The sequence below is a fragment of the Eubalaena glacialis genome, chromosome 6 (assembly GCF_028564815.1).
Source record: "Eubalaena glacialis isolate mEubGla1 chromosome 6, mEubGla1.1.hap2.+ XY, whole genome shotgun sequence".
NCBI classification, from domain to species: domain Eukaryota; kingdom Metazoa; phylum Chordata; class Mammalia; order Artiodactyla; family Balaenidae; genus Eubalaena; species Eubalaena glacialis.
Genome location: NC_083721.1, coordinates 85,067,003 through 85,085,669, shown reverse-complemented (window position 1 = coordinate 85,085,669; position 18,667 = coordinate 85,067,003). Strand labels below are relative to the sequence as shown.

The window sequence follows — 18,667 nt, the reverse complement described above, 5'->3', positions numbered from 1 at the left end:
TAAACAAACAAACAAACAAAGAAATTATAATTATGTGATGTGAAAGGGTTGTTAGCTAATCCTATGGCGGTAATCATATTGCAATATATAAAGGTATCAAATCAACAGGTTGTACAGCTTAAACTTACACAACGCTATGTCAATTATATCTCAATTTTTAAAAATAGCATTATAGAAAAAAATTAAGTCTATCTTAAAATTCTGTAATTTCAATTTTGATTCGATTAAGAGAAGGATTTTTAAAAAATACATGTTTTCACATTTTTGAAAACATTATAAAATTTTGTATTCTTCTTACCCCACACCCTTTTATATCTTAGGACAGCTCCCCTTTCTTCTTCCCCTCAGAAAACTCTAAAGATTAAAGGTCATGAAGGGCTCTTCGCCCTGGAACCCATGAGAGGAAAAGAACCCCACATAAGGAAACATCCATGGCACACTCAGGCAACCTAAGGAGGCTAAGGACAGCATGCCCCTACCCCAGTTGGATGCCAGCCCAAGGGGCGGACGAAACAGGGACCACACCCTCGCGAGCACGCAGCCTGATTGGCCAATCGCCGCTACTGCAGCTCTGCTCTGTTCTTTGATTGGTTTTAGTGGTGACGCCCCCTCCGGAATGCCTCGCTCGGATTGGCTATTTCTTGGTTCGGACTGGACGGAGGCCAGAGGAGGACAAGAGACTTCTATACGGTATGGAGGGACGATTTGGGTGACATCTGAGACGCAGCCGCACATCAACAAGCGTCCGGGCTCCAGGGACATGGCGGCAGCCTCTGTGGTGTCGGTGCTGCTGGTGGCGACTGAGAGGAACCAGTGGCAGCCAGTCCAGAGCCCGCTGCTGCTGCCGCTGCCGCTGCCGAGGCAACGGTAGGTGGTAGGACGGCTGTGTTTCTGCCCAGGGATGGGGGTGTGGGGTGTTGGCCGGCCTGAGCTGTGAAAGAGTTGCGGAGGTACCGGAGGCTCGGTAGAATCTACTTGTCAGGGGATTCTGCTTTCAGTCCCACCCCTGAGAAGGAGTCCTCCTACACCCAGCGCTTCCCTTTCTTCCCCCTCCCTAGGTTCACTCTTCAGCCCGCCCTTTGCCTTAGTTTTCTCCACTTGTGGGTGGGGGTGGGGGGAATGGAGCTGGGCCTGCCATCCTCCGTGCTCCCCTACCTAATGCGGGCAAGAATAGGGTTGCCAGATTTAGCAATAAAAATACAGGATGCTAGCTAAAATTTAAATTTCAGAAAAACAACACAATTTTTTTTTAGTAAAAATATGTCTCTGATATCAAATAAAATTAAAATATAAAACATTTTTTATTTGTCTGAAATTTAACTGGGCGTCCTGTTTTTTATCTGGCAATCCTAGGCAAGAAAAACATTTATACACCTCCTAACCATTTACAGTGTCCTTTCATAGCACTCCCTGTATGGGGAGTGTTATAATCCGTGTTCCGATGAAACCCAAAAGGTCTAATCCAAGGTTATGCAACCAGTAAGTAATGGGGCCAGGACACTTTAAAAACCCATTTCAGTTCTGCTGTCCCTCTCAGGTGTGCAATTCAAAGAAAGATTCCTGGGGAGCTCTTATAATTTTTGGAACGAATCTACTTAACAAAAACAAATTTATCTTTCAGAGGGGCTGGAGAGTTGTTTTATATTCAGGTTCTCTGCTGTGGCGTTTACTTTATATTTGGGAGAAGAAACTGTATTAAACTGTCAAGGTAGTGATTAAGTCTGGAATGAGACACACCTGGGTTCAAAGCCTAGCTTCGCCACTGTCGGCAGTAGGCAAGTTATGTAATCTTTCTGGGCCTCCATTTTCTCTTCTTTAAAATAGAAATGATAATTGTATCCACGTCGTAGGATTGTTGTATTAAATTCTTGTCAAGTGCCTGGGACATTGAAATTAGTTAATTTTAACTATGATTAGCCATTATACTTTGACTTTTAGTAAATGTGAATTTTTGGCATAAATCATTAAATAATTAAATATATTTTTTAATAGATCTTTATTGGAGTATAATTGTTTCACAATACTGTGTTAGTTTCTGTTGCACAACAAAGGGAATCAGCCATATGCATACACATGTCCCCATATCCCCTCCCTCTTGAGCCTCCCTCCCATCCTCCCTATCCCACCCCTCTAGGTCATCACAAAACATCAAGCCGATCTCCCTGTACTATGCTGCTGCTTCCCACCAGCCAACTACTTTACATTCAGTAGTGTATATATGTCGATGCTACTCTCACTTCGCCCCAGCTTTGCCCTCCCACCCCATGTCCTCAAGTCCATTTTCTATGTCTGCCTCTTTATTCCTGCCCTGCAACTAGGTTCATCAGTACCATTTTTTTTTTTTTTTAGATTCCATATATATGCTTTAGCATACAGTATTTGTTTTTCTCTTTCTGACTTACTTCACTCTCTATGACAGACTCTAGGTCCATCCACCTCACTACAAATAACTCAATTTCATTTCTTTTCCATGGTATATATGTGCCACATCTTCTTTATCCATTCATCTGTCGATGGAAATTTAGGTTTATTCCATGTCCTGGCTATTGTAAATAGAGCTGCAGTGAACATTGTGGTACATGACTCTTTCTGAATTATGGTTTTCTCAGGGTATATGCCCAGTAGTGGGATTGCTGGGTCATATGGTAGTTCTATTTTTAGTTTTTTAAGGAACCTCCATACTGTTTTCCATAGTGGTTGTATCAGTTTACATTCCCACCAGCAGTGCAAGAGGGTTCCCTTTTCACCACACCCTTTCCAGCATTTATTGTTTCTAGATTTTTTGTTAATGGCCATTCTGGGCGTGAGGTGATACCTCATTTTAGTTTTGATATGCATTTCTCTAATAATTAGTGATGTTGAGCATCTTTTCATGTGCCTCTTGGCCATCTGTATGTCTTCCTTGGTGAAATGTCTATTTAGGTCTTCCACCCATTTTTTAACTGGATTGTTTGGTTTTTTTTAATGTTGAGCTCCATGAGCTGTTTGTATATTTTGGAGATTAATCCTTTGTCTGTTGTTTCATTTGCAAATATTTTCTCCCATTCTGAGGGTTGTCTTTTTGTCTTGTTTACGGTTTCCTTTGCTGTGCAAAAGCTTTTAAGTTTAATTAAGTCCCATTTGTTTATTTTTGTTTTTATTTCCATTACTCTAGGAGGTGGGTCAAAAAAGATCTTGCTGTGGTTTATGTCAAAGAGTGTTTTTCCTATGTTTTCCTCTAAGAGTATTATAGTGTCTGGTCTTACATTTAGGTCTTTAATCCATTTGGAGTTTATTTTTGTGTATGGTGTTAGGTAGTGTTCTAATTTCATTCTTTTACATGTAGCTGTCCAGTTTTCCCAGCACCACTTATTGAAGAGGCTGTCTTTTCTCCATTGTATATTCTTGCCTCCTTTGTCGTAAATTAGGTGCCCATATGTGCATGGGTTTATCTCTGGGCATTCTATCCTGTACCATTGATCTATATTTCTGTTTTTGTCCCAGTACCATACTGTCTTGATTACTGTAGCTTTGTGGTATAGTTTCAAGTCGGGGAGCCTAATTCCTCCAACTCCGTTTTTCTTTCTCAAGATTGCTTTGTCTATTCCGGGTCTTTTGTGTTTCCATACGAACTGTAAAATTTTTTGTTCTAATTCTGTGAAGAATGCCATTGGTAGTTTGATAGGGATTGTATTGAATCTGTAGATTGCTTTGGGTAGTATAGTCATTTTCACAATATTGATACTTCCAATCCAAGAACATGGTATATTTCTCCATCTGTTTATGTCATCTTTGATTTCTTTCATCAGTGTTTTATAGTTTTCTGAGTACAAGTCTTTTGCCTCCTTAGGCAGGTTTATTCCTAGGTATTTTATTCTTTTTGTTGCAGTGGTAAATGGGAGTGTTTCCTTAATTTCTCTTTCTGATTTTTCATTGTTGGTGTATAAGAATGCCAGAGATTTCTGTGCATTAATTTTGTATCATGCAGCCTTACCAAATTCATTGATTAGTTCGAGTAGTTTTCTGGTGGCCTCTTTAGGATTTTCTCTGTATAGTATCATGTCATAGGCAAACAGTGACAGTTTTACTTCTTCTTTTCCAATTTGGATTCCTTTTATTACTTTTTCTTCTCTGATTGCTGTGGCTAGGACTTCCAAAGCTATGTTGAATAAGAGTGGTGAGAGTGGACATCCTTGTTTTGTTCCTGATCTTAGTGGAAATGCTTTCAGTTTTTCACCATTGAGAATGAAGTTTGCTGTGGGTTTGTCATATATGTCCTTTATTATGTTGAGGTAGATTCCCTCTATGCCCATTTTCTGAAGAGTTTGTATAATAAATAGGTGTTGAATTTTTTCAAAAGCTTTTTCTGCATCTATTGAGATGATCATATGGTTTTTATTCCTTAATTTGTTAATGTGGTGTATCACATTGATTTGCATATATTGAAGAATCCTTGCATCCCTGGGATAAATCCCACTTGATCATGGTGTATGATCCTTTTAATGTGTTGAGGAGGAGGGGAAAAAAAAAAAAAGCGGGAGGGCGGGGGAAGGCCTTGGCTGTGGAGGGCGGGGCCTTAGCAAGGGCGAGATTTGGGCAGTGGGGGGGGGAGCCAATGCTCAGGACCCACAGGACTGGAAAAGGCCCTGGGGGCTGTGGGGGGTGGGGCTTAGGCTCAAGGAACAGAAGGGGCCCAGGTGTGCCCCCCACCCCTGGTCTCAGAGGGTGGGGGACCTCACCTGGGAGCCCAGCAGGCTTCCTGGGCTCCAGTGGGTGGGGCAAACACCCTCCTCTCCTCTCCTGCTCTTCTGGTCTGGGAGGGCCCCTCCCGCCTGCCTCTCCTGATCTCCCTGGCCTCCCTCCTATGCCCAGAGGACCAATGCAGCAGGCTGGGGTGGGGTGGGGGGGTGGTGCCCTTGGAGGGCAGGGGACCAGCCTGGGAACTCAGCAGGCTCCCCGTGCCTGAGTGGGCGGGGCAATCACCTTCTGCTCCTCTCCTGCTTCTCCTGGAGGGCCCCTCCCACCTGCCTCTCCTGATCTCCCCGGCCTCAGGGGCGCCATTCCTGTCTGGCCTCCACTTCTCCTCCCGCCTCAGTCCCCCTACCTCCTACCGGTTCACTTTGGGGTTCCTCCCGTCTCCTTGGGCATCAGAGTCCCCCACCAGCGGCCGGCAGGCGCCCTAGTTGTGGGGAGACTCTAACTTAACAGCTTCCCACACCGCCATCTTGACTCCACCTCCCTAAATATTCTAATTTTAGTTTTAAGTTGAAAAAAGCCAGGTAATTAAGAATATTATGAATATTGTGAATTTCAGTGAAAAGAAATGTACTGTTCAATAATAGTTAAAACAGGTATCTTAGACCATAATATACCAATTTTACCAAATCAAATATCTGTAAGCCAGGCTAATATAATAAAATATTTATATGTTAGTCTCAGTAATTGCTCCCCATGTATAATTTTATATGGTTTTCATTGTCATTGTGTTATAAACAGGAAGAAACATTAACAAGCCCCAAGGGAAAGAAAATGACTACAGGGTGAGGGATAAAGCCAGAAAGTAGGTTTATGGTCAGCTGTTTATGGTGAAGTAGACTTAGTATATTTTAAAAACCAAATGTCAAGCTTCGTAGGAGTTTTATATTTCTTTGTATATTGTTTTATTTCCTTAGCATTTACAGTGTTAACATAGTTCACTTACAAACTATTCTCTAAAATTCCCCTTGGGAACTTTTCCCAGTTTTTCTCCAAAAAAACTACAAACCTTTTCCACCACCTTGAAGAGAATGTGGAATTATGAAAACTGAAGGTCTAATCTTAGCAACTACTCACTATTACCCACGTGATCGTAAACAAGTCACTTAACGTATGAGACTTTATCTCTAAAATCATAACTAACGAAAACCTACTCTGTCATCCCCAAGGTTTATAAATGCTACCAATTATTACTAACTGTTATCCACCAGAGAAAACGTCAACCATAGGTGAATCCAACTATTTGTATTCTTGTGCCTGCAGCAAGCCTCCCAGAAGAGCTGGAGAACCGTGCACACTTGAAAGGCTTGGTACTAAAATAAATTCATGGTAGTCAACTTCACCTGGGCTTTCACACTGCACAGCAGGCCCATTGTGTTTCTCTAGCCCCCTCATTCTTCCTTTTTATGCAACTGCTGTTTCAAATCCTCTTAACTTTTTTCAAGCCTGTGACATCCCTAATAAGCCATTTTCAGCCAATGGTCTCAGTGTTACTGAGAAAATAGAATACCCGAGCTTCTGAGCTTCCTGCCCTCAAAGCTGCCCACCCACCTTCATCTGCAGCCATCCAACTTCCATCGAAGTCTAGTCCCTTTGCCTGTGCTCTGAATCCTTCCCCTCTCACCACCTCAGGGATCTCTACCACCAGTTATCCCTTCTGTCACCTGGATGGTTAACCACTCCCTCTTTACTAAATCCTTCCCACCAGTATTTAAATATTCTGTAGTCTCTTCTTCAGGGAGTAAGTCCCTGTTTTTCCTCCCACCTAACACTCTCTTTCTTTTCCCATTTTTAATCAGTTTTTTAAGAACTGTCTACCCTGAGGTTTCTATTTCTTTACTTCCCATTCTCTTCTCAACCTGTTGTTCTTCTGTCCTCACCCCTCTCCTGAAACTATGCCTGCTAAGGTTACCAATAATTTTCTTGTCCCTAAATCCAATGGATTCTTGACCTCTTAGCAACATTTAACACCCTAATCCAGTGTTTGGGCAAACTACAGCATATGAACCAAATCCAGCTTCAGCATGTTTTTATATGGCCTGTGAGCCAAAATATATTTTTAATCTATCTGGCCCTTTACAGAAAAAGGTTGCCAACCCATTCTTAGGTCACACCCTCCTTTTAGAATAAATTCTTCTCTTTTAAGTAAGTCTAGTTTTCCTTTTATTCTCTCCTCTCTTTCTCAGTCTCTTGCTAGATTACCAGACCCTTAGATGCTGGAACTCCTCAATACTTTATGTTGGAAGTGGGATCTTCTGGATCTCATCTACTCCTATAGCTTTGTTGAAAACCCCCAAATTTCTGTCTCTAACTCAAATTTCTTCTGAACATCATACATGTTGTCCAACTGCCTACTCAACATCTCCACTTGGTGTGCTACAGATACCCCAAACTCAATATATTTGAAATTTAATTCACAATCCTGTGCTAATCCTGCTTTTCCCTGCAGACTGTCATAACTCAGTAGATTATAACATCATTGCCCACAAAGTTAATGTCAGAAATTTGGGAGTCCTTGAACATCTCTCCCTCTCCCTCCCCTCATTTTGTTCCACCCACATCTAAGTAATCACCAAGTGCTATTAATTCTATTGCCTACATGTTTTTTAATCTAATTAATTCATTCTGCCCAATACCACCACACACTTAGGTCAGAAACACCATCATCTGGTCAAATGCTTTAACCTCCTAAGTGGCATTCCTATTTCTCTAAAAAAACAAAAAAACAAAAATAAAAACAAAACAAAACAAAAAAAGGTTTTAATTGAGATATAACTCATATACCATAGAAGTTACCCCATATTTTACAATTTAGTAGTTTTCAGTATATTCACAAGGTTCAAACATCTGTGGTATGTGTCTGGTATTTTTGCCATAAGCATCTTTGCTGTAGACATTTTTACTACATAACCAAATGGTCATAAGGCAATTTTGCCGTAAAAGATAAAATAACTAGTTGACAGTTTGGTTTGATAGTCTGGTTTCAACTGGGTGACAGTTTAGTTTCATTTCTCCATTGACACAGTACTCCTATTTTTATATTACATAAATCTTAGCCCTCATAATGATCTACACAGTGACGAGTAGACATGGTGGTCTTAAAATAGTAGATGATAACAAGTACGTATCAACTTGATAGAAAATATGGTATTAAAACTTACTGGAAGTGTGAAATAATAGAGTTTAAAGCCAGATTATATACTATACCAGAAAATGATAAAATATCATTTGCAAATCCTTCAGTGATTTGAAGGTACAGTGTTGAACCCACATTTCCCATAGAACTTTGGAACATTGATTAACAGACTTGTGATAACACGCCAAAAACAAACGGTGTAGAGGCTCCATTATAAACATTCATCCCAGTGTTTGGAAACTGATACTCTCTTAATGAAGGAAGAAATTGTAGCGAAAAAAGAAAAGTGCTATGCCAAATGAGGAGACAGATTGACATGAATTAAAAAATATGTATAAAATAGCATTCTCTTACATCATAGTACAGTTATCAAAATCAAGAAATTAATTTTGATGCAATATTATTATCTAATCTGCAGACTTATTAAGATTTAGCCAGTTGTCCAACTAATGTACATTTTACCAAAAGAAAAGCTGGTTTTTTAGTGGTCTAGAGTCTAATCCAGGATCACATGTTGAATTTAGTTGTCATGTCTCTTTGATCTGCCTCATTCTGGAACAAGTCCTCATTTTTTGTCTTTCATGACTTTAATAAGATGAGATGATGAAGTGATTTTTGGTATTCATGATGCATCCACAATAGAGAGCTCTACTTGATACTCAAACACAATAGTAGAGGATGGTGTCAATCACTGAGCATGTAGGCCAGTTTCTTTGGTGAATATCCCCCTTGTCCTCACTAGGGAGCCAGCAAGCTGGTATAGCCACCTTCAGTCACTGATGTAGGGCTTCCCCCAGGGGGACATAAATTCCCAGATGCTTCAGGTTTTACAAAAGTGAAGAACAGCTTATGACTTAGTGTAAAGAACCTTTTTAAAAACTATTGTCCATGCATGCATAGAGTTTTTGGTTTTGTTTCAAATTAAACTAGAACTAGGCTTGCATTTATGGTTTGCAGGGGTGTACTCAGTAGACTGAGAAACTAAAGCTTTCTTTCTTTCAGGATCCATGCACTTTGTGTTATTGTTGTTAAGTTTAAATGCAATTTTGCAACATGAAAACTCAGTATCTGTAATTAGTTGGGAATCTTTGTCATTTGTGATACATCTGTTGCCTGCTGTCTCTTTTCAAAGCTTACTGCTATGTTAGCTATGAAATAAAGCTTTTCTTAGCAAAGCTGTAGGCTTCATTAAGATCAGGGCTGTATAAGTTTCCTATTGGAAAGATAATTATTTTTAAAGTGAATGGTAATCAAGGAATACATATCAGGACAATTTGCCTTGGAGCTGTAAATGTAGAGGTTATTTCACTACTTACATGTCTTACATGTAAAAGAAAAATGTAGGAACTGTTTGTTCTTTAATTGTTTGGTTCTTTAATTATCTAGCTGGTATCTCTAGGAAACTAAGGATCCCAAGTTTGAAAAGGCACAAAAATCTAATTAAAAATGAGGTGCTTATGTATAGCACAGGGAACTCTACTCAGTACTCTGTAATGGCCTATATGGGAAAAGAGTCTAAAAAAGAGTGGATATATGTATATGTATAACAGATCCACTTTGCTGTACACCTAAAACTAACACAACATTATAAATCAACTATACCCCAATAAAAATTTTTTTTAAATGAGATGCTTAAAGGGATTTTATCTTGAAGCAGTTTGATTTGTCTGCATTGTAAGCTTGGAAGTGATTCTGCATTGTGCTGCATAAAAGCTGTTCGCAGACCAGAATTTTAAACTAAATATGAACAGTTTCGCATTTAGCCATGTGCTTTGAAAGTCATTTGATGGAGCCTTTATTTGTGTAACATAATAATTTAAGCTTTTGACTTTTAGATCCAAAAGGTAGTTCTGGCACTTGGATACTACTACCTTGGAGCAACTTGTCATGCCTGCATTGTGTGGAACCAGTGTTCAAAATAAAATGCAAAAACTTCAGGCTGGTGGAGGAGGGAGCACACAGCATCCTGGTACTCCAGGGAGACCATTTGATATGTTAAATAGAATATATCATTGTAAGTATTGCCATATTTTTCCTAGGGCATTTTTTAACCAGTGATATTTGGGTTATGGGAGGGAAAATAATTATCCTAATTGTTTAAGCCAGTTGCCATGCATGAATATCTAGAGGTGATACTAATACTTTTCTTTAATAGGCTTTATTTTTTAGAACAGTTTTAGGTTTATAGGAAAATTGAGAAGAGAGTTTCCAGCTTCCTGTAACATTAACAACTTACATTAGTATGGCACATTTGTTAAAATTAATGAAACAACACTGACACATTATTATGAACTAAAGTCCAGAATTTATTCAGGTTTCCTTAGTTTTCGCCTAATGTTCTTTTTCTATTCCAGGATCCCAATCAGGATACCACATGACATTTAATTGTCATGTCTCCTTAAGCTCTTCTTGGCTGTAACAGTTATTCAAATATTCCCTTTTTTTTGATGACCTTCACCATTTTTTAAAATTTTATTTATTTTATTTATTTATTTTTGGCTGCATTGGGTCTTCATTGCTACGTGCGGGCTTTCTCTAGTTGTGGCGAGCAGGGACTACTCTTCGTTGCGGTGCACGGACTTCTCATTGTGGCGGCTTCTCTTGTTGTGGAACACAGGCTCTAGGCATGTGGGCTTCAGTAGTTGTGGCACACGGGCTCAGTAGTTGTGGCTCGCGGGCTTTAGAGCGCAGACTCAGTAGTTGTGACGCACGGGCTTAGTTGCTCTGCGGCATGTGGGATCTTCCTGGACCAGGGCTCGAACCCATGTCCCTGCATTAGCAGGTGGATTCTTAACCACTGTGCCACCAGGGAAGCCTGACCTTCACCAGTTTGAGAAGCACTGGTCAGATAGTAGGATGCACTTGTGTTGGAATTTGTCTGATGTTTTTCTCAAGATTAGACTGTAGTTATGGGTGTTGAGGAGGAAGACCACAGAGGTAAAGTAACATTTTCATCTCATTCTATCGAAGGTTATTACTGTTGATGTTGACCTTGATCACCTGGCTGAGGTAGAGTTTGTCAGGTTTTTTCACATAAACTTATTCTTCCCCCCTCTCCTTCTGTACTGTAGTCTCTGGAAGGAAGTCTCTATGCACAACCCACTCTTAAGTAAGACTTTTTTTTTTCGCTTTCCAAAATGGATCAAGATGCTTATTTTGGATGAAGCCAGTAAAAATGTTGAGCCAAAGGATTAAAGGTCAAATCCATGAGACTTACCAGAAATCAAATACAAGGACTCAGGTGTGCACGTGATTTTTCTGCAGCTGGCAGGTTGGGTTCATTGTTACAATATAGCTGTAAAGTGCTATATTGTCCTTTCCTCTGCCAAAAGCAATTGTGTCCTACAATCTCTGTCTAGCTCAGTTCTGTAGTAAGACAGGGACGCTTGGTCTCAAACATTATTTCTCTAAGTATTATTATGAAAACTGTTATAATTGATATGTCAACATAATTAGTCATTGTCTCTTTTTTAAGGTTGTGTTGCTTTCTGCCTTAATGCCAATTGATATGCTGAAGACCTCAAAAAGTTCCTGAGAAATCCATTTCAAATTCTAGTGAAGAAAGAAGAACTGACCTTTGAAAAGGTCAATATCTTATAATAACTTTGAAAGAGGGTAATGTTTTTCTAATTGATATACATAAAAATTATAGCCAGGATTTTTTTTTAACCTTCTTATTTAAGCTCTGTGCTAAAATTGCAGTAACTAGTATCTGTAGTGTCTTAGTGCTTGTAATAAAGCTGACAGAGTAAACACAAGGAAAAAACAACCATACCAGATAGTAGAAAAACTGCAGGTAACTCCAGGGTATTTTGCTCTAAGATTTGGTACAGAATTTAGGCAGAATTAATAGACTGAACTTCTCTAACTGGTTCCTTCCAATGGTAGGGATAGAGAAGTCAAATGGCTTTTTATTCTGACTCTGATCTGGATTAACATTTTCCTCTCTGAAATACTGTAGGGAAGGAATTGTATGCTCTTTGTGACATATGAGAGACGGGCCAGTAAACAGGCTGTTCTTTTTCAGAACACAGACAAAGGGTAAACTGGCTCTGAGAAAATGCATGCCAGGAATTTCAGTTCTGATGTGGCAAGAGCTGTTCTTGCCTAGTATTGCTACTTAAGACACTGTTAATATCTAATTATTTCCTTAACAAACTGAAGCAGGATCTAGTTACAATGTAGCTGTGAAGTGCTGCATTGTCTTTGCCCCCTGCTAAAAATAAGACTGTTTCCTTTCAAGCCCTGTCAGCCATGGTGCTGTAGCAGCCAAGGATGCATGGTCTCATACACATGTACCAATTTAAACCCTGACTCAACAAATGACTCCTGAGAGTTAAGGCTTATTAATACTTTGCAGATGGTGACAGAAAGAAAGAGGCATTACCAAGAGGGAATTCAAATAAGGGACTGATTACTACTGACTTACTGGTATTTAATTTAATTACAATATTTACCTACTAAAAGATGGTTTCGAGGGGAAGACTTTTCATTGTCTTTGTCAGCTCAAGCTACGTAGGGGAATAAAGACCATACTCCAGTGAGCTGTGTGATATATATGCAGTTCATTACTATTTTGTGCCCTGAAAGATTGTATAGAAGTTGCTTTTTGAATCAGAATTTGAATAGATATTATCATATCTCAGGCTCATGATTTTTATGTACAACTAATGTCTATGGTTATAAACTATGATTTGCCCACTACTTATGAAAGCTATATTTTCAGTTGAGTATTTGTCATCTTCATTGAATTACTTGCTTTTATTCTGGAAAAATAAATTCATGTGTTGCTTTTCAAGTATGATTTTGTCAGCCAGACAACCTTGAATCAGGAAATGTAGTAACATGTAAGTCGTATTTAAATTGTACTTGGAAATATTCGTGGTTAAACAGAACACAGCGGAAAACAATGTGAAACGTAGCCCAGATTTTGGACACTATAGAGAAGATATTCAAAGGGAAAATCAATAATGCTGTTAGATCTGGTTGTCTTATCTTACACATGAGTCTTTTTTTTTTTTTTTTAAAGTCGTGTTGCTCATGTCTTGTGCTTTCTTGGTGATTCCTCTATAATTAAGATTTTTCTCAGCATTTTCTGGTAGCAATTTATATTGACCCTGGCTTAGTTACAGTAGCTTTATCACTAAATAAATTGAATTATGTCTTGCTACTAATATAAAAATAACTTTGTCAAAAAATATAGTAGTTGGTAAGACTAGATAATGAGGTGATGCTCAGAAATGGCACTGGCCTGATTTAGGACATAGATTCATAAGTGAAACAGCATGTTGTTTGGTTAAAGAGCAAGTCAGTATTTTCATATTTGTTTTCCTCTTGTACTGGTTATTTGGTATTTTAAGTTGCTCCAGCCAAGACATTTTTGATTGGTTCTATCATCTGTTTTAGTAGAAAGCTGTGGTGGTAAACATATCTCAGGCATCTGTGCTACAGTGTATGAGGTGACCTGAGCAGAAAGCAGTGATAAATATGGGTTACCATAATAAATTTTTAGAGGTTTCCCCCACACTGGAAAAAGTTTTAAGTCCTGGATCAGATCTGTGCAATAGAACTTTCTGTAGTGAGGGAAATGTTTTATATCTGCCCTGCCCAACACAGTAGTGACAGGCCACGTGCGGCTACTGAAATATGATTAATGCAACTGAGGAGCTAAATTTTCTATTTTATTTAATTCTAGTTTAAATAGCCACATGTAGCTAGTGGCTATTGCATTGGACAGCATAGTCCTAAACAATAGTTAACATTCCAGAGTTTATATTTTCAGTTTAGAGTTCCAAAGTGTGTCAGAATGGATTACACAGCTGTCCCTTTTGTTTCATCCCTGGTATTTATGTTTGTCCCAGGCTGACACCTGCTCTTGGCCCACTTCGGTAGGGGCTTTAATTTCACTACCCCAAACACAATACTGTCATCTGCTCTGTAAGTAATAACACTCAAGCCACCTGATAGAATCTGATCTTGCAACCAGAAGAATCTTTTTGAACTAACTATAAAAGATATCTTTTCTTTTTCTCTAGATATTGTGACTAGGATCTAGTGCTCCAATTAGAAGTCCTCTAAGTATAATCTTGGCAAATAAACAGCCACTGATGGTTAACAAGTAGCTCATATCATTAGTACTTTATGTAGTACTTCATAAGTGATATTCTGATTAATAGTTTTTCTTTTGTTCAGAATTGGCAGCAGGAGTCAATTTGGGAGGAAGGCTGTGGCCATAAACATTGAAGAAGACAAGAAGATTCTTTGTGACACTGAGCCTTTCTGCCATACTACACTGGAGGAAATGCCAATGAATGTGGCTGACCTAATTTAATTCCTGGGATGAAATGGTTTTGAATGTAGTGCTTGCTGTTGGTGAATAGGCAATCACAAGGTGCACTGTGCTTCTTTTGGGGGAAATATTTGAAGCTTTGTCTCAATGCTCATAACAGATCAAAAATATAGATTTTGATAGCAAAGCAACTTCAGCCATGAGCTCATGTGAGGAAAGTCATTGGCTTTACCCTCTTTAGAATTAGACTGTTGGGGTGGCTATAAAAGATGGGGTTGTACCCAATTGAAAAATGGGCAGAAGACCTAAATATACATTTCTCCAAAGAAGACATACAGATGGCCAACAGGCAAATGAAAAAAGTCTCAACATTGCTAATTATCAGAGAAATGCAAATCAAAACTACAATGAGATACTGCCTCACACCAGTCAGAATAGCCAACATTAAAAAGTCTACAAATAGCAAATGCCGGAGAGGGTGTGGAGAAGAGGGAACCCTCTTACACTGTTGGTGGAAATGTTAATTGGTGCAGCCACTATGGAGAACAGTATGGAGGTTCCTCAAGAAACTAAAAATAGAATTACCATATGATCCAGCAATCCCACTCCTGGGCATATATCCAGACAAAACTATAATTCAAAAAGATACATGTGGGGCTTCCCTGGTGGCGCAGTGGTTGAGAATCTGCCTGCTAATGCAGGGGACACGGGTTCGAGCCCTGGTCTGGGAAGATCCCACATGCCACAGAGCAACTGGGCCCGTGAGCCACAACTACTGAGCCTGCGCGTCTGGAGCCTGTTCTCCGCAACAAGAGAGGCCGCGATAGTGTAAGGCCCACGCACCACGATGAAGAGTGGCCCCCGCTTGCCACAACTAGAGAAAGCCCTCGCACAGAAATGAAGACCCAACACAGACAAAAATAAATAAATAAAATTAAATTAAATTTTAAAAAAAAGATAGCATCATGTAATGGCAATTCTATAAATCTGGGTTTAAAAAAAAAAAAAAAAAGATACATGCACCCCTATGGTCATAGCAGCACTATTCACAATAGCCAAGACATGGAAACCACCTAAATGTCCACCTAGAGATGAATGGATAAAGAAGATGTGGTACATATAATACAATGGAATACTACTCAGCCATAAAAAGAATGAAATAATGCCATTTGCAGCAACATGGATGGAACTGGAGATTATCATACTAAGTGAAGTCAGAAAGAGAAAGAAAAATACCATATGATATCACTTATATGTGGAATCTAAAATATGACACAAATGAACCTACCTACGAAACAGAAACAGACTCACAGACATAGAGAACAGACCTGTGTTTGCTAAGGCAGTGGGGGTGGGGAGAGGAGAGATGGAGTGGGAGTTTGGGGTTAGCAGATGCAAACTATTATATACAGGATGGATAAACAACGAGGTCCTACTGTATAGCACAGGGAACTATATTCAACATCCTGTGATAAAACATAATGGAAAAGACTATGAAAAAGAATACATATATATGTATAACTGAATCACTTTGCTGTAGAACAGAAATTAACTCAACATTGTAAATCAACTATACTTCAATTTTAAAAACAGATGGGGTTGTAAATCTTTCTTAGAATTTTATCTCCTAGTTCTCTACACATGGTTATATTGAGTGTTCACTATCATTTAATAATATACTTGTTGACTGAAAGATACGTGCTGTATAAAAGCAGCCAATTATATTAAACTAGTATATCTGCTCTTATTGTGTTAGTCACTAGACTGAATGGAACTAACTTTAAAATGATTTTTTCAGAAAATATTTGAATTTATTTTTTTTGGTATCGTTTTTATTCAGTAAGGCATTTTATTAGTGGTAAGTGTAAACTAGAGTCTTTTGCTAAACACCAGCAACAATCATGTCCTACAGTTAAATCTCAGAAAAATTGCTGTATTGTATATTGAATTTTCAATAAATTAAAATGAAGTATTTTTTCTGTAAAGTTGTTTGGTCCTTATTCCTTAAAGATCTGTACTTCTTGCCATAACTCCATATTTGCAAAGGAAAAGGTTAAAACAGCACTGTAGTAAATATTTTACTCTAGTTGTAAAATTACAAAGGACACAATGAACGTGGCTTTTCATAAAAAGTTTTAATAGTTCCAAGTTAGCTGCTACATGGCAGTAGCACAAAGACTGATCAACTGCAGATTTCATCAGTACTGTCTACTAAGCATTATCTGCTTCTTTGAGAAAAAAGAAGCATTAGAATGTAAGATTCCTCCCTCTTCTGGTATGGCAAACATTTCCTTGTATATGCCATGTAGCTACTCAACAGCAAATTTTTTGTTAATAAGCAGTAAATTTCTTTTTCCATAACAATAACATGGAGTTGCTATAGTAGATTCCATTACAGAAGGAATGAGTATGATCCTTGTTTTCTCCTTCTCACAAATTACTTATTAAGCAATCTTTTTCTTGACCACAGTTTATAATTTGTCAAAAGAACAATGCTGACAGACAGTGACTATTCCACCAGTTGCTTTGATTGGTATCAGATAGGAAAAAAAATATGGTAATGAATTTCTAGGGAAAAGCAGCACCCTTGTCCTTTCTCAGTCCTAGAACTGATGCTTGCCACTGTCAACTGGAAAATAATGTACAGTGTAAGAGCAGTGAGTTTCAGTTTTATTCAGGGACCTTACTGAGGACTATAGCCTGGGCTATAGCCCAGAGCTTTTCAGATAGCTCTGAGGAACTGCTCTGAAGAGGTAGGGATTGGGGGAGCCAGTATATATATGATTTTTTTGGAAATACACGTAGTCAAGCATATATATTGGTAAAAGATTACTGCTAATCACATACACAGAAAAACCCCAAATATCTCAAGATAATTATTTTTGTGCTTATCTACATATGGGAAGATGCAAGAATCTGGGGTCATCGAAATTCTTCCTTACATATGCATCTTAACTACCTAGGGGCCCATATATCCAAAAAACAAAATGCTTCATCCTGAATTCCTTTTAGGGTGTAACATCCTTTGTTTATACAACTTATCATAAAACTGCTGATGTGGCAAATAAGACAAATGCCAGAATCCTTGGAAGTATCAAATGAATTAAAAGTCACCACTGTCTTCAGTAAGTAAATTTTTGAAAGGAGATCCTAAAGAATGAGATGTAGAGGATGGCATCTACCTTAACATCTGTTCCCTACAAAGACTGGAAGGCAGGTGGAGAGAACAACATAAAGATTAGACAAAACCCAACAAACATAACGTGTTGTATTAGGGAAAGGTATAAATAACTACAGAATTTACCAAAAGGCCTGCACAGCCCTGCTTCATAATGTGGATTTTATTCAGAATCAAAGTCAACCATTATCTCCATCTAAAGACACCTTTGATTACTTTCTTGAACTCAATAGCTTCCTCCACAACACTTCTGCCACCAGGGCCCCACTCTCACTTTTCTCCCTCCTATGTATGTGGCCCTCTGCTATGCTCTTGTCACTCTTCTTAGGCTTCCTGTGTGCTCCTTCAAGCATTAGACCAACCACTCCCTGGATGTTTTCAGTCTGATGACTCTGGCACTACAGTATGTTCAAAACCAAACTTACCATATTTCTCCAGTAATGCTTAGCTCATTACTTTGTACCTCCTTCTCTTATCTAGACTTTGGCAGTGGTCTCCAAATTTGCCTCCCTGCCCTTGGTCTTGCTTTATCCAATCCATTTACCACTCAGCCCCCAGAGTGACCTCATAAAAATATAAATTATTCAATAGCTTTCCTTTTTTGCCTGGGATAAAGTCCAAAGTCAATAGCTTTCCTGCCTTTAATGTTGCATCTAAAAAGTTATCACCAAACCCAAAGTCATCAAGATTTTCTCCTATGTTATTTTCCAGGAGTTTTATAGTTTTGTGTTTTATATTTAAGTCTGTAATCCATTTTGAGTTAATTTTTCTGATAGGTATAAGGTCTAGATTCATTTCTTTCCATGTGATGTCCAATTGTTCCAGCACCATTTGTTGAAAAGACTATCTTTTCTCCATTGCATTGCCTTTGCTCCTTTGTCAAAGATCAGATCAATATAGTTGACTATATGTAGCTCTATTCCTGGGCTTTTGTAAGGGAAACTATTTTTCTCCTCTACTCTCAAAACTCTACTCACAGAATACTTCACTTCTAGGCACTTCCAAGTCATCAGATGTTGGGTTTTTTCAGTCTCCATACATGATTTCACACCCGATTCTTCACCATGCCTGCCGTAGTCTGTTTGCAGTGATGTAACAAAATACCACAGACTGGGTGGCTTATAAACAACAGAAATTTATGTCTCACAGTTCTGGAGGCTGGAAGTCTGAAATCAGGGTGCCAGCATGGTCAAGTGAGGACCCTATTCCTGGTCGAAGACTTCTAATTGTATCCTCACATAGCAGACGGGAAAAGAGAGCTCTCTTGGGCCTCTTCTATAAGGGCACTAATCCCATTCATGAGGGCTCCATCCTCGGGACCTAACCAAAA

At 38.8% G+C, this 18,667-nt stretch overlaps 1 long non-coding RNA gene and 2 other non-coding genes across 3 annotated transcripts; all 3 read left to right on the top strand.

Moving 5' to 3' along the window:
- Nucleotides 1-686: 686 nt before the first annotated feature.
- LOC133093488 (uncharacterized) lies at nucleotides 687-15,690 on the top strand. Its single transcript, XR_009701283.1, has 4 exons — nucleotides 687-867; nucleotides 9,706-9,884; nucleotides 11,346-11,455; nucleotides 14,063-15,690. It is a non-coding gene; the product is annotated as an uncharacterized LOC133093488 (long non-coding RNA).
- On the top strand, nucleotides 11,539-11,708 carry LOC133094186 (small nucleolar RNA SNORA81). The gene has a single exon (XR_009701401.1). It is a non-coding gene; the product is annotated as a small nucleolar RNA SNORA81 (small nucleolar RNA).
- On the top strand, nucleotides 12,032-12,163 carry LOC133094155 (small nucleolar RNA SNORA63). The gene has a single exon (XR_009701374.1). It is a non-coding gene; the product is annotated as a small nucleolar RNA SNORA63 (small nucleolar RNA).
- Nucleotides 15,691-18,667: the final 2,977 nt, after the last annotated feature.